Source organism: Alosa pseudoharengus, unplaced genomic scaffold (assembly GCF_046254945.1).
Source record: "Alosa pseudoharengus isolate Yale_2024_CS ecotype anadromous, Long Island Sound unplaced genomic scaffold, YU_APseudo_1.1 YU_APseudo_1.1_scf_21, whole genome shotgun sequence".
NCBI lineage: Eukaryota > Metazoa > Chordata > Actinopteri > Clupeiformes > Clupeidae > Alosa > Alosa pseudoharengus.
In genome coordinates, this window is record NW_027468674.1 from 5,986,501 (window position 1) to 6,002,740 (window position 16,240).

Here is a 16,240-nt window from a genome sequence, read left to right on the forward strand (position 1 = left end):
AGAGTATGTAATTAATTAGATTATTTTTTTTAATCGATTGACAGCCCTAGTTCCGACTATAACTTTTGAACCACATGAGCTGCAAATACAAACTTGATGTCTTTTTCAGCTTAATTGATCATGGGAAACACATATAAATGTTTATATGTATGACCCAGTATATCTGGACCCCTTAATCCTCCAATTCCAATATGGCCTTACACCCCATTGTTTTCGCCAATTTATCTACAAGCACAAAATTTGGCATGGATGCAGCTGAGGGCATACTGAAATGATTTAGCGAGGATGCTGGAGCCAGTGGCCCCTGGGACCAAGATGGCTGCCAAATCCAATATGGCCGCCACCTGAAAAGGGATTACTGTAGGCTGCATATTTTGAACCAGATGAGATACAAATGTAAAATTAATAAATATTTCACCTTTTCTAGCTATGGGAAACACAAAATATATATATTTATGATTGGGTATATGTGGACCCTCAAAGTCCCCAAATGCAATCTGGTGACTGTCCAAAAAAGGGTTTTGACTACAACTTTTGAACCGAATAAGAGGGTTGCAGGTTCGAACACCGACCAGTAGGAACAACTGAAGTGCCCTTGAGCGAGGCACCTAACTCCTCACTGCTCCCCGAGCGCCGCTGTAGCAGGCAGCTCACTGCATCGGGATTAGTCTGTGCTTCACCTCACTGTGTGTTCACTTTGTGCTGAGTGTGTTTCACTAATTCACGGATTGGGTTAAATGCAGAGTCAAATTTCCCTCACGGGATCAAAAGAGTATACGTATGTATACAGCCTCAGTAGCCTGGAAAATCCAGACCCTGATAATCTAGAAAGATTAAGGGTCTGGCAAAGAGCAATGTAATGGTCCAACTCGAGGGGCGGCAACAAGCATGCATTTAAAAATCTCACTGCACGCAATTGGATAAAACTAGACCATGTTTACTCTGAATGATTTCGGACTTCGACGCAATCGGATAACAATACGACCAATGTGTACTGTCCACCAACGTTGCAGAGCTGTCTTCATCCGTTTAGCTGGTTCCCCGGAATGTTGGGGTAAAAGTAGCGTGCCTCATTGCTCTTTGCCAGAGTGTCTCGCAGAGACAATTCCATTCCAGGGTATGTATACAGCCTCAGTGTACCTCCAATCCAGTTTATTGTCTATAAGAACCCTCACATATTTCTAGTTCTCAACAACTTCCTCACCCAGAATTGAAATGGTATTTAGCTCAGGCCTGGCCCTATGAAAGTCCACCACCATTTCCCTTGTCTTAGCCACATTCAAGACAAGGTGGTTGTTTCTGCACCATGTCACAAAGTTGTCCACCAGTTGCCTGTACTCCGTCTCCTCACCATCACTGACACACCCCACAACTGCAGTCTGTGAACTGTCTGAGAACTTCTGCAGGTGACATGACTCAGAGTTGTACTGGAAGTCTGAGGTGTACAGTGTGAAGAGAAAAGGAGACAACACAGTCCCTTGTGGTGCTCCTATGCGACTGACTATCTGTTCAGACACACACCCTTTCATTCTCACAACCTGTGGTCTGTCAGTCAGGTAATCAGTAATCCATGAAGTTGTGGAGGTGTCTACTTGCATCCTTCAAAGGTTGTCACGTAGCAGCATAGGCTGTATGGTGTTAAAAGCACTTTGAAAAATCAAAGAACATGATCCTCACAATACTGCCAGCCCCTGTTCATGTGAGAGTGTCTTCTATCAGGTAGCAGGTAGATTAAGAGGCCGTTTACACGACACCGCCGGGTGGATTTTCTCTTACCGCTTTCACACCTTTAACGACTCCGGCAAGAAAAAACCTCGCGTGTACACACAGAGGTGTAACCGGCTAAATGTGCTGTAGTGCATATGCCAGACCAGTCGATGGCGCCGCTGTGCAGAAGCTTCACGATATTTTCGCGTGAATCGCGTAGAAGAAAACATTGTTGAAACAGTTTGTTAAGCCAGAGAATGTCTAATAAGTGCTCTGGTTAAGCAGTCGCATGAAATGAGGAGACTACAGACAATTCGGTTTTCAATTCAACTGTTAAACTAATAAAGTTCATTTTCAAGGTATGTGACTGCTATGTGAAATTTCAAATGCTTAGCCTACGCATTGCATTAGGTCTGAGCACCACTGGAGAAAACACTAACATGCAGTAAGCTAATGTTTAACTAGGTTAAGCTAACGTGTGCTTCTAAGGCTGATAGGCATATAAATCATGACAGGGGAAAGAAAAACATTTTAATATGATAAATAAATGGTTCGGTTTGTTTTGACAAGCAACATGTCAGGTCGAGTGCCGTGGCTGGGTTAGGGGTGGGGCTGACTATGTCGTCATAGGATTGCCGGCTTCACACGTCTACACGGCACGGTCTAGCCGGCGGTTTCAGAAGTTCCCACTTCGGAAGCCGGTTTCAAAAGCTATCGGTTTCAGCCTCCTAAACTGCCGGCGTCGTGTACATGCAAGGCGTAACCGTTAACAAAACCTCACCGGTTTCACAAAAACCGGCGTCGTGTGCACGGCCCCTAAGGCATCCTCCACACCCACCTCTGGACGGTATCCAAATTGTAATGGGTCCATGTAGTGGTCACCTGTGGTCTCAGAAGATGACCAACAACAGTGTTTAGCCAACTACTTCCTTTCCTACCAACTTCCTTCCTAACCAGGTGTAATTTTTTCTATAAGTGTTTTGTTCTTATGACTACAATTGTGAGAGAGACCATGAGAATGAGAATTCATGAGAGAGCAAACAGTTATTGTGTGCACATCCCACCTTCTGGCAGGTGCAGGACAAATTAAAACGTACTCAATTGAAAAAATATAATGTCTGCAACACTGCTTTTGACTCCCATATATTTAATGCAAAACAGGCAACGTTTCGACCCTGCTGGGTCTTCTTCAGGCAAAAATTCATGAGAGAGACCATAAGAATTCACTGTTGTTGTTTTTATGTTATTGCTGTTTTTTTGATATGCTAAGCAAACCTTTGAAGAGTTTTGGACAAATCGACTATATTATTCTTTTAACAATTTGACATACTATAAATATTGCCTTGCAATAATAATTGTGTCTTATTCTTTCTTATATGATTACATTTTGAAATGTATTCACCTGTGGTACACTGAAAGCATTTCACTTTTATAAGGAAATTAATCCACATTGAGAATAACCTTCAAAGTTGTGGTAAAAAAAGATTTTCAACCAAAGTCTTGAAAAGAATAAAGGTTCCAGACTTACACAAGCATACATATAAATATGCCAATGGACTTCCTGTGGTCAATAAACTAAAAATAGACACAACATCCTCATTTGTAGCGCATTTGGTTCAAAATTTGAAGCCAAAACCCTTTTTCGGACAGCAGCCATATTGAATTTAGGGAATTTGGGGGGTCCTGATATACCCAATCATAAATGTAAGTATTCCTATGGGTTTCCCATCATTAAAAAAGGTAAAATAGACATCAAATTTGTATTTGTATCTCATCTGGCTCCAAAGCTATAGCCGAATCCCTTTCAGGCGACAACCATTTTGGATTTGGCTGCCATGTTGGTCTCAGGGACCATTGGCTCGGGCGGCCTGGCTAAATCATTTCATTATGCCCACAGCTGCATCCGTGCCAAATTTTGTGCTTGTAGATTAATTTGCACAAACAATGGGGTGTAAGGCCCCATACTACAGCCAAAACTGCTTTTTTGGACAGCGGCCATATTAGAATTGGAGGAATAAGGGGTCTAGATGTCCCGGGTCATAAATATTAACATTCCTATGTATTCCCCATGATCAATTAAGCTGAAAAAGATATCAAGTTTGTATTTGTAACCCATGTAGTTCAAAAGTTATAGCCGGAACCCTTTTCGCGCAGCGGCCATATTGGATTTGGCCACCATCTTGGCCCCAAGGGTCGCTGACTCCGGCGCCCTAGCTAAATCATTTCAGTATGACCTGAGCTACATCTGTGCCAAATTTGGTGCTTTTAGATGAATTTGCGCGAAAATGTGCTTAAGGCCCCCCACTATACTGGTATACATGAAGTCGAACAAGCCTATTATTTCTCCGGATGACGTGACAGCGGTAGACACATCAAGCCTATGAAGACACATGCAACTTTTAATGTAATGAAGGTCATTATTATCATAGGATATGGATGTAACTAGGCCTAGGCCTACTTTAATTTGCTAGCTGGTTGCAACACTTTCATTCCTACATTCGAATTGGTTGCCTTTTGGAGTTAGTGTTTCCCCTAATTGATCTTTACGCGGAAGCCGATGCGCGTATGTGGCTCCAATCGTTGCAGTGTCCGCAGCACCGCTGTAACGTCGACAGATCTCCAGCAACTTGTTTGCAAGCGATTCGGAGTCGGAGCCGTAAGGAAAACACAAAGCGACTAAAAGTGGTCGATACATACGTTGACAGTGCTCTGAATTTGGTCCTGTCTGCAGTTAGGCTACGTTTACCCGGAAATAGCGGGGTTTTTTTTGTAGAAACGCAGCAAGCCAATCCTGCCGAACCGAACTTGTTTGCCCACTTTGATGGTGTTTGTATCCGTGTGCAGATGTCCGCAGTCTGGTCTGGTCTGTATAGTAGCGAGACTGGTGGTGGAACACTCCAGCTGCCTCTCCTCACCGCGCGTGCAGAGAATGGCATGGACATAGCATAGGCTAGCCTGCATACATAAGTTAGCGACAGGAAACGATAAACAGAGCGTACGGCTTCATGCCTAACTTAAATGATATATGTGCATTGTATTAAATCGCTTTGGATAAAACCGCCAAAGGCTAAATAAGGAGATGGGGAGCTAACATTGCCTACCTGTACGGCGACCGGGTCCGCGTTGCACTGAGTTGAGTTCCAGAAAAACTTTTACTTTCTGTACGTGATTCCCTGGCTACAATCAGCTTTTTACAATGAGTTGGCTAGAGTTCGCCCCCTGCTGTTCAAATACTATGATTATTCTGCCAGAGTCATTCATAATCACTGTAGTACAATAGCCTATAATGTGTACACATTACATCCTATTTTCTGACAAGGCAATGTCTCTTCAGTAAATTAGCCAAGAAAAAAACATGCAACTGCATGAGACAGCATATAAAATGTCCACACAGGACCTAAAACAGGCCCAACAGAGCTGCCAAACTTCCCATTTGCATATAGCCTATCCAAAGATGTGTGCATGTCCACACACACACACACACACTGATGTAGACACGTATGAAAACACACTTAATTATTCCATATTCAGGTGAAATAAGGTTGGACATAGTGTTTTGTTGACAATTAACAATAAATATTAATTTTAACATCATAAATAAACATAATGTCGTAATTTATAAAAAATGTAGGCCTATGACACAATAAAAACATATTTTCTTTATTTCTCTACTTTTCTCTTCCCAAAAAAATAACTGCACTGACTAAGGGCCTAATCACTCTGTGGAGACTACGTGTCAGCAGCCCTAATGGCCGACTCACACGGCAAGGCCCTCCGTGTCGAGGTTTCCAAGTGCAAGTGTTTGGAATCTCTGCTCCGCTGAAGGGAGTGGATTTAAATGCCCACATGTGACCAGAATTAGGCCATCACTTCTGGACTCTTGGGATTAGAAGAGTATTTTAAGATATTAATGTTGCTGTCGCTGTGTGAAGTGTGTGTCGCTGCCCTCTCTGCTGTCCTGATCTGAATGCACTGGCTGATCTCCCATAGAGATGAATGGGAATACTAGTCCATCACTGGCTGATCTCCCATAGAGATGAATGGGAATACTAGTCCATCACTGGCTGATCTCCCATAGAGATTGTCAAGTGCCCTCACTATTGTAAGGTTTCACTGTGCAAAACTCCCCACTTGACAAGGCAGCTAATTTCCAGAAGACTTAACAGGATTCCACTCATCACACTTTTGCTCTCTTTTTCTTCTTTATTTTATTTAGACGTTTGATGCAACGTGTATAAACCAGGTGAAAAACCTTTAAACACAAACAAACACCATCTTAGAAAATGGAAACACTACAAATGGGCCATTCTACAGAAACGCACACTTTTCTGTCCCCTGACTTTAGAGGACTATAACATTTTAAAAACATATTACTGTTCCAATTTATTTATATTTTAAAGTAAAATAATATGTTTCCTGAACAATTACACCTTTTTGAGCCATCATTATGACAGTATTTGTTTTTAAACAATTTTATGAATTCCCAGGCACCACAAAAATGCCCGTCCCAACTGTCAAGTACAAAGGCAGAGGGCAATATTTTTAAGTCAAAAACATGATTTTTATTCAGTTAAATTGCAATAATATATACATAACTATCAAATATATTATATGCATTAGATAAAAATACAAAATGGCAATTAAATATTACAAATAAAATGATAAAAATGTATGTCCCATGGAGTCATGTCACTGGTGTTACCTCATTAGAAAAGACTATCATTTTGACATAAAAAATCAGACTGATGACATCACAGGACATCTATTTACTTCCTTCCTGAAGATCAAAGAAGACAGACACATGGTAAGACCACTGACTCTTTTCATTTTTGAGAAATATTCTCATTTTATCTTAAGTTTTCCTTTGAAGCTTTTAGTTGACGTCACTGGTATGACCTATTTTATGGACGGCGGACGTGGGATGCACGAATCACTACGGCTCTATACTGACACGGCGGATTGTTGGCATAAACCGATTTGTGACTGGGTCTGGATTAGTTTTAGGGTATGAGTGATGATGGTATGGAAGAGGATAGTTTGTCCTCTGAAGGATGGCAGTTGTGTAGTAATCAGCGAAGTGGGGGGAGAGGAAGAGGTAGAGGGAGCGGAGGTATGCGGTTAGGTGCTGCTGGTAGTTCTAATGAGGAAAACAAGAGGAAAGACCGTGAGGATGATTTGGGGGAGAGGAGAGATGTGAGAAGGAGAGTTGTCCAAGATCCTGACTCTGATTTAAAATTGATCGTTAAATTTAAGGAAGGTAATGATGTTAGGGATATTGGTTTAGTTGCTTTGACTACGGGGTTGAAGAAAGCTTGTGGGGAGATTGAAATGGCGAAGGTATTGAGGGATGGAAGTTTGCTGGTTAAATGTAAGGACAACGGGCAGAGGGATAGAGTGATGAAAGCGCAGTCTATCTGTCAGAAAGAAATAGCGGAAGTGAGAAAGTTTGGTAAGCGTGGAGCAAGAGGAGTCATTTCAGGAGTAGCACTTGGCGAAAATTTGGAGGATATTAAAAAGAACATTAAAGGAGGGACAGTTTTGGGAATTAAAAGATTGATGGCAAAGCGAGATGGGAGTAAAGTTGAGAGTACGTCGCTGCTTCTGGAGTTTAGAGAGCAAAGGCTGCCGGAAAGGGTTATGGTAGGATTTATGAGTTTTTATGTGCGTGAATATGTACCCCCTCCAATCAGATGCTTTAAGTGCCAGCGGTATGGTCATGTAGCTGCAATTTGCAAGGGTAGTCTGAGATGTGGTAAGTGTGGAGGTAATCATGAGTATGGCCAGTGCGGGGATGGGGTGATGAGGAAGTGTTGTAATTGTGGTGGGGACCATACAGCCGCGTATGGTGGTTGTCAAAGGCTGTGGCTGTACAGCAGGTTAAAGCAAATAATAGCCTCTCTTATGCTGAAGCTGTTAAAGAAGTGGATAAGGAGAAAAGGCAAAGTGAAACCATGATTAATTCAGAGAGTTTAGTGCTTTTTATAGCATATGTAATAGATTGTACTGAGCAGGCTAAAAACAGAACTGATAAAATTAGAATTATAGTGAAAGCTGCAGCAAAATTCTTAAACCTCACTAACTTATCTTGGGAAAAGATCTATGCTGATCTGAATAGGTTGAGCGAACCCCCAGAGATAGTAGTTGCATCACCATTGATAAGTCAACCTTAGTGATCCTACAATGGAATGCTAGAAGTCTTATAGCTAATGGTCAGGAATTTAAAGGTTTCCTTCAAGATTTAAATGATAAACCAGATGTGATTTGTGTTCAGGAATCCTGGCTAAAGAATTCACTAGATTTTGTTATTAAGGGTTACATTAGTATCAGGAGAGATAGGGTGGGGGGTAATGGTGGAGGGTGTGTTAATTTTGTTAAGAGGGGACTACAATATAGAGAGATAAAGAGAGGAGTTGATCTGGAATATATAGGTATTGAGGTATGGACTAAAGAAGGGAATGTGAGTGTTGTAAATTTTTATAATCCATGTAACCAAATTGAGTTAGAGCATTTAGAAGAGATTTGGGAGGGTTTGGGTGAAAAGGTCATTTGCTGTGGGGATTTTAATGCCCACAGTTCACTTTGGGGAGATAGAAATGACATAAATGGCAGTGTAGTAGAAGAGTTTTTAGATGAAAAAGAACTTGTGTGTTTGAATGATGGTTCATGTACGAGAGTGGATGTAGCAAGAGGAAATGAGTCTGCTATAGACCTCACAATAGTGTCTCAAACTATAGCAGGCAGATGTAGTTGGGAGGTGTTAAATGAGAGTACTTTGGGTAGTGACCATTATCCTGTAGTTGTTCAGTTTGAGATTGAGCTATTAAGAGAGCAGGTGATAAGAAGTGGGAGATGGATTTTAAGAGAAGCAGATTGGGAAACCTTTTCAGGCAACAGTGAGAGTAGTTTAGTGGATATTGGAGATAATGTCAGTGTTGAATCTATGTGTTATTTAGGTACAAACAGCATAATTAGGGCTGCTGAGATATCCATTCCCAAGTCAAAATCAGGTAGTAAAGGAAAGATTGTACCCTGGTGGTCTGAGGAATGTAGTAAGGCTGTCAGGGACCGTAATAAAGCTTTTAGAACTTTAAAACAAACTCTAAATTTTGGAAATTTGATTAAGTACAAACAGAGTCAAGCTGTAGTGAGGCGCACAGTTAAAAGTGCAAAAAGGGAGTGTTGGAAAAAGTTCTGCGATTCAATTGAAAGAACAACTCCAATTCAAAGTGTATGGAACATGATCAAGAGGATGAGAGGGAATGGGAGGGAATTTGAGTATCCTGTAATGACAAATGATCAAAGAGTTATCACAAACAGTAAAGATAAAGCAGAGGCCATAGCGAAGACATTGGTAAAGGTGCATAGCTCAGAGAACCTTAATTATGAGGAGAAAAAGGGAAGGGATATGACAGTTAAAAAATACAGATGTGTCTTATTTGAGGAGATAGGAGATGAGGAAAGTTTAAATGTTCCTTTTAACCAACAAGAACTTAATAGGGCATTAAAGAAAGTTGGAAGATCTACCCCAGGGAGGGATATGATCTGTTATGTCATGTTAGAGAATTTGACTGATAAGGGGAAGGAGGTGGTGTTGAGTTTATTTAATAGGGTGTGGTCAGAGGGAGTCATCCCAGCAGAATGGAAGCAGTCTGTTATCATTCCTATTCGGAAGCCTGGAAAAGATGCAAAGTGCCCAAGTAATTACAGACCTATAGCATTAACTTCGCAAATGGGTAAAATAATGGAAAGAATGGTGAATGACAGACTGGTTTATTGGTTAGAAACAAGAAACCTTTTACATAGCTATCAGAGTGGTTTTAGGAAAGGAAGGGGGACTATGGATCCAATAGTTGCTTTGGAAGATTCAATAAGGAAAGCCCAGGTTAATAAGGAGACAGTTTTGGCAATATTTTTTGATGTTGAAAAGGCCTATGACATGGTATGGAGGGAAGGTCTTCTTATTAAGCTGAGGCAAATGGGAATCAGGGGAAGAATGTTCCAGTGGATTAGTAACTTTTTATCTGGTAGGCGAATTATAGTTAAAATTAATGAAGAATATAGTAACGAATATGTAGTTGAGAATGGTGTACCTCAAGGTAGTATTATCAGTCCAGTATTGTTTTTGATTATGATTAATGGTGTTTTTAAAAGTATAGAGAGATCAGTTAATGTTGCATTGTTTGCAGATGATGGGGCTATGTGGAAGAGAGGTAGAAATGTTAACTTTATTGTGAATAAGATGCAACAGTCAGTGGACGCTGTCCAAAGATGGGCACTTGAATGGGGTTTTAGAATTTCCATAGATAAAACTAAGACAGTATTTTTTACTAGGAGATGTATTCCCCAAGATTTAAAACTGAAGATATCTGGTACAGATCTAGAAAGAGTTGAGTGTTTCAAATATTTAGGCCTATGGTTTGACAAGAGGCTAACCTGGTCTGTGCATATACAGAAGATGATAGAGAAATGTAATAAAGTGTTAAATGTGATGCGATGCTTGCGTGGAGTGGATTGGGGTGCAAATAGGCTAGCCTTGAGAACTATTTACATCAGCCTCATTAGGTCTGTATTCGACTATGGGTGTGTAGCTTACAGATCTGCAGCAAAGTCCCACTTAATGAAGTTAGATGTAATCCAACATAAAGCTTTGAGGTTATGCTGTGGTGCTATAAAGACTACCCCAGTTAATGCAATTCAGGTTGAGATGGGTGAAATGCCTCTGCATATTAGGAGGGATCAGTTAACACTGGTTTATTGGGCTAATCTTAGAGGGCAAAAGGAGGATCATATAAGTCAAGCCTCTTTAATCCACTGTCAAGAGAGAGATAAGTCTCAAAATCAAAGTTTTGGGTGGATTTTATCTCAGAAGACAAGTGAATTGGGTCTTCATCTGCTTAATGTGTGTCCATCAGTGTCTTATCCAACAGTTCCATTGTGGATACTGAGAAACCCTGTAATTGACTTAGACCTTTTGGAATTAAAACTGAGTGAAGAAATTAACAGCGGTATAGTAGAATACCACATTAGAGATGTATATAGAGACAAAGTAGTGGTATTTACAGATGCATCGAAGTCAATAGAAGGTAAAGTTGGTGTTGCATTTGTAATTCCTAGTCTCAATATCTGTAAAAAAGAAAGACTGAGTAATGATCTTGCAGTTTATACAGCTGAGCTAGTAGCCATTCTTATCGCTTTGTCCTGGGTTGAGAGTAAACCTAGAAATGGGGTGTTAGTTGCTTCAGATTCTGTATCTGCATTGATGAGCATCCAAAGCGCTATGTCTCAGTCCAGGCAGGATATTGTTTTAGAAATTGTACAGATGATAAGTAGACTGTTAAATTCTGATATAAATGTTTTTTTATGGGTACCAGCGCATTTAGGAGTGCAGGGAAATTAATTAGCTGATAAGAACGCTAAGGAGGCATGCAAAACTCTTGAGGTCACCATGGATATAAATCATAGTAAATCTGAAATTAAAACCATAGTCAAATCAAAGTCTAAGGGAAAATGGCAAAGTGATTGGGATAATGCTAGCACTGGTAGGAAATACTACAGTATCCAGAGGTTTGTGGGCAGTGCAAGACCAACCACTAGATCTACTCATGAAGAAAACATTATCTCAAGAATGAGGTTTGGGCATACTGGTTTAGCTAGTACTTTATTTCTTTTAAAAAAGCATGCTGATGGAAAGTGTAGCGTATGTGATGCCGCTGAGACTGTAGAGCATGTTGTAGAAAAATGTAATAAGTTTAACCAGGAGAGACAGCAACTCATTCAAGAGTTGGAGAAAGAGAGTGAGCCTTTAAGAGTAGAAACAATTCTGCAGAAAAACTCAGGTGAAGTTTGTTTTAGAGCTTTGTTTCACTTCTTGGAAGAAACTGGTCTGATTGGAAGAATATAGAGTAACCTAATTCCTTTTTTTTTTTTTTTTTAAATGAGCTATTATTAAGATTTAAATATATCCACACTCACACTCCATTTTGGTAGGTGGCGGTAATGCTTCCAAAAGATGTTTGCCAACCGCCATTTAAAAGGAAAGAAGAAGAAGAAGAAGAAGACCTATTTTATTCTTTGGGAAAGTAAAAAAAAAAAGATTACAAATGGATTAATATACATAATTTAGTGAGTATACCATGAATGACAACATGTGGTTTGATTCCCTGTAGCAGCCATTTTGTAAATTTCATTTTCCTTGAGAGTTGTCACTGGTGTTACCATCACTGGTGTTACCCTCATGTGGGTAACACCAGTGACTGTCAGTTACAATGTATGAAATTCTTGTTTACAATACTTTGTTAAATACTTTCACTTATTGTCAATGTGATTTTATTAGCCTACATGTAACAATTTGGTGTCATATACTCAGTGGCGCAAAAAGTGGGTATGCGCTATATGCGACGCATAGGGGCGCCAAAGCGATGGTAAAAAAAATAATAATAATATATTTGGTATTTTCTATATGTAGCTACTGCTGTCCGTTTCTGAATCATTTCAACATTTTCTCAATGTTCTATAACATTTTAGAGGACTAACAGACTAGAGTAGGCGCCCTATATCATAAAATTCCATCATAGAATTTTGACATAGAAGAGGGAGTGGGGGCGCCGTGAGCGCTGGGCAAGCAGATAGGCCTACGAGTAGTGAATTGCCGTCTATGGAAAAAGATGGATACAGCAAAAGAAGCAGTTGACGACTAAAAATAGAAAAAGAAAGAGGGAAAAGGAGATGGCATGTCAAGGGATGCAACAGCAGTTAAATAAGTGGACGATGAAAGGCAACAGGTAGGATTTAAAGTGATGACGTCTGTACTTGGAGGCTTGCCAATATGAATGTTAACAGACTAACTAGCGTTTCTTAAGCATAATGCCGATTGAAACATAGCCTATTCCATTCAGATAGCTAGGTGGCTACCATGCTCATATTGCACTTTTAATGGCCAACTGCAAACAGAAATGTCATGCTAGCAGCAACTCATTACATGTTTCTATATCCTAACAATGAAGGCTCCTTGTAATAACTTAATATTGTGTTGTCAATGTGGTGCAAACAAACAAGGCTAGAGTGCCTATCAGCCTTATCCATTGTGAGCAATAGCTGGCAAAAGGACGTTATGAGAACCGTTTAGACTCTCTTAGAGTGGCAATGCACCATTTATCAATACTTATCAAGTGTAACATCAAGTTAAACATCAAATTGGCAGCATTTCTTTAAAAACATATTCAATAGACACTAATGCACAGTAATAGTGTAAATTAATTGGCCTTTTGTTTTGCTTTAGTTGTTTGTGTTTTTTTTAGGGCTGTCAATCGATTAAAAAAATGAATCTAATTAATTACATACTCTGTGATTAATTAATCTAAATTAATCGCATATATAATTTTTGCTGTGAAAGTATTTTAAAATATTTAAATTCAAATGAATCATTGAATAATCAGCATTAGTGATATTAAAGTTCAAAAACTCTTTTATTATTATTTTCACTATTCAAATAATGGCCATAATAATCTATGATATGATCTAATATGCTGAGGAAATAAATTCAAAAGTGCTTCGGGAAGAAGTTTTTTTTTTTCACATACAAGGCATTTCAGGCCACAGATATTAACCTAGGCTAGGGGACACAATGAAAATAAATGAACACTCCCCTCAATATCAACACTTATTTCTTTGCATTGATGTGCGACTATAGAGTTGATGAACTCCGGTGATTTGCAAATTCCTTGCTGCAGACATTGCAGAGGAGGACTTTATTTTCAACACTTAATTTTTATCCAATCAATGATCCAGGCAGCACGTTCTTCTCTCTCCTTCATTTTACAGTCTAATTTTTACTGACTAGAACAGCTCGGGGTCAAAGGTCATACGGAATCGATTAATCTGCACTAATTTTTTTAATCAGTTATTTTTTCTCAAATTAATTAATCGAAATTAATCAGTTATTTTGGCAGCCCTAGTTTTTTTGTTTGTTTGGTTTTTTTTTTTGGGGGGGGGGGGGGGGGGCGCCAATATTGTTGTTGCATACCCCTCAAAAATGGGTAGTTGCGCCCCTGCATATACTTAATTCGAGTTGAGTAGTCAAGATCTTTGGTCACTGGTGTTACATAAATGTCACTGGTGTTACTGTGTGTTTCAGGAACATTAAGACAAATGTGTCAAATTCGACATGATAATGATTTAATATTCATTTAATTTTGCTAGACTTAAGAGATGACATTTAAACAATTGCAATATTATTTGTTTATAACTGTTTTTTATGATATTTTCATTTTTATAGAGAATACATGGTTGCGCATTTGAATAAACATCATTCAAATAAACTTCATTATTAACATCAAACATTAATAACATTAATAATCAAAACAATCATTATTAAAATAAATAAATCAATAATCTCCTGTTTTTTGCCTTATCATAATTGTACTGTAGCTCTTATTACATGTGCTAAAGAGATTGAGAGATAATATTTTTAAAAAAGCTATAATTATTGCCAAAATGAGTAAGGTAACACCAGTGACAAATAGACGGTGCATGAAATCTTTAAATAAATGCTCAATAAAGGTAAAAAATATTTAAGGTGTCCCTTAAGTGTATTCTTACAGCCAATAAGTTAAGTAATAGTGTGGTCTAAGTTTGAAGTTTAGAAAATGAAAGAAATTTTCAGACATCTTGCCATGTCAAAAGTGTGCGTTTCTGTAGAATGACCCAAATACATTCTGTACAACACATGAGAATTAAGTTCTCAAATTCTCAATGCCCAGAAATAGACCTTATAAATAGGTAGCAAATAGTCTAGCAATATCCTAAATACACACATTAAATACAGAGCACCCATGCAATTAATCAACAGCTTTTAAGAGATACATCTAAATACATAACATTTGAATTGCATTAATCACACATGATTTTAAAAGGCATTAGTTTTAACTGTATTTAGCTACCATAAAATCATTTTTAACTATATTTATTCAACATGGTTTTACCCACTAACATGTATGGTTCACAATTCAATCAATCATTAAAATGACTTGCAAGCAATGGACTACAACAATGCAACAAACTAGTGATGGGACATTCGACACTGAGGCACCGAAGCTTGTATCACTCCCGTGAAGCAAATTGTTTCGACACGGTGTGTTGGAGCTTGTATCAAATTGGAATAAGCACGTGACTGGTGACGTCTGAAGCTTCGAACGTCACCGAAGGGTTTTGCTGGTTTCGAAAGTTTGCTGCTGCGCTGATACCCAACAGGAGCAACACTGCTGTATTCTCTGTAGGCTAGCCTACTGCTGTTTGAAGTCAAATTTCAAATATTTTTTGTTATTGCATAAGCCTAATAAAAATTCCTCGTAAAGTGGGGATTGAACCCACGTCACCAGATTTATCGTCATCATCGCTACCTCTACTCTATCGTAGGCATACGGCAAGAATGGATGTTCATGAACTTTTTATTTCTAACAACGGCCTGTTTAGTTCTAAAACACACTACCTAAATAATGCCTCTTGGTTATGAGTAGGCTATGACAGTTTATTGGATAAGGCCTACACTTTATTTATTTAAAGTAAATTGACATTGCCACATAGCAGACGGCTGCATTTCACCTTCATTATACTAGTTCTAATTTATTTATTTAATTTTCAGTCATCTCATGTCATGTGTCCATTCTGTCCCTCATGTTCATGTTGTAAGCTTCGTTCGGGCGTGTCGAATTCATAGCCGCTGTCATTTCTGCTGACCACCAGATGTCACTGTGTTGTCTTCGATGCTTTGATGCTTCGGATCATTTTGCGATACAATCACGAAGAAGCTTCAAAAGCTTCACAAGGCTTCGTTCGCCCATCACTACAACAAACAAGGCCCAGTTACATCCAAGAAAATGCAAAGAGCTCACCGGCTGCGTCTTCCTTGAAAGCTTTGTTTGCACAAACAGTCTTGGTGTTCAGTCCAAACCACCAGATCTCACTCAATTGTCATGCTGCTTGCTCCCACTGCTGCTCTGTAGTGATTCTGTGTGTGTATGTGTGACCCCAAACCCAGTTGATTAGTTGATTACCTTCACCTGGTGCATTCAGGCTGGGAGAGGCACTCAACCTGGTGTATCCAGGCTTTAGGGGTGTGGCCCACAGTTCAGCTCAACAGAGATGAATGGTAATACTAGTCCATCACTAGCTGATCTGATCACTGGCTAAGGGGGCAGCCGTGGCCTACTGGTTAGCGCTTCAGACTTGTAACCTGAGGGTTGCCGGTTCGAACCCCGACCAGTAGGCACGGCTGAAGTGCCCTTGAGCAAGGCACCTAACCCCTCACTGCTCCCCAAGCGCTGCTGTTGTTGCAGGCAGCTCACTGTGCCGGGATTAGTGTGTGTTTCACTAATTCATTCATTAGATTAGTGAAGAATAAAATAAAACTGGATGGGACAGTAGTCTATATAACATGTCAGCCTGTGATGTTTCAATGCATTTGCAAATATACAGACACACACATACTGTACACACACACACACACACACACAAAGGTATATCAGAAAACACACTC

At 39.5% G+C, this 16,240-nt stretch overlaps 1 protein-coding gene across 1 annotated transcript in view; it reads right to left on the reverse strand.

Annotated features, from left to right (window-relative positions):
- The window catches only part of LOC143137495 (uncharacterized), a 110,108-nt gene extending 105,219 nt beyond the window's left edge, over positions 1 to 4,889 (reverse strand). The window contains exon 1 of the mRNA XM_076297727.1: positions 4,809 to 4,889. The gene's annotated coding sequence lies outside the window, so the exon portion shown is untranslated. The remainder of the gene's footprint in view (positions 1 to 4,808) is intronic.
- Between the last annotated feature and the right edge of the window lie 11,351 nt (positions 4,890 to 16,240).